Raw genomic sequence first — 682 nt, 5'->3', positions numbered from 1 at the left:
AAACATGGAATCAAAAAATGCCTAGAATCAAACAAAAATGAAAACACATCATACCAAAAGCTTTAGGACACTGCAAAAGTAGTGCTCAGAGGTCAATTTTTTAGCAATAGATACACACATCAAAAAAGAAGAAAGGGATAAAATCAAAATGATAGCTTTACAACTCATATATAAGGAGAACAGTAAAAGAAGCCCGCAGCCATCAGAAGAAAGGAAATAATAAAGATCAGAGCAGAAAAAATGAAATAGAGAATAGAAAAACAACAGAAGAAATCAACAAAACCAAAAGTTGTTTGTTTGAAAGAATCAACAAAATCAACAAATTACTGGCCAAACTGACAGAAGAAAAACAGGACAGGAAGAACACAACCTGAATAAGAAATTAAATGGGGGAAATTACAGCAGACTCAGCTTAAATAAAAAGGATCATAACAGAGCACTATGAAAAACTGTACTCCAACAAATTTGAAAACCTACAGGAAACGGACAACTTCCTAGAAACACACTACCTACATAAACTAACACAAACTGAGCTAGAAAATCTGGACAGACCTATAAAGAAGAGATTGAAAAGGTAACTAAAAAAATTCCCAACAAAAAAAGTCTTGGCCTAGACAGCTTCACTGGAGAATTCTAACAAACATTCAGAGAAGAGCTCACACTAGTACTACTCAAACTATTT

Source organism: Trichechus manatus, unplaced genomic scaffold, assembly GCF_000243295.1.
Source record: "Trichechus manatus latirostris isolate Lorelei unplaced genomic scaffold, TriManLat1.0 scaffold00271, whole genome shotgun sequence".
NCBI classification, from domain to species: Eukaryota; Metazoa; Chordata; class Mammalia; order Sirenia; family Trichechidae; genus Trichechus; species Trichechus manatus.
Note: the sequence above shows the minus strand (reverse complement) of the source record.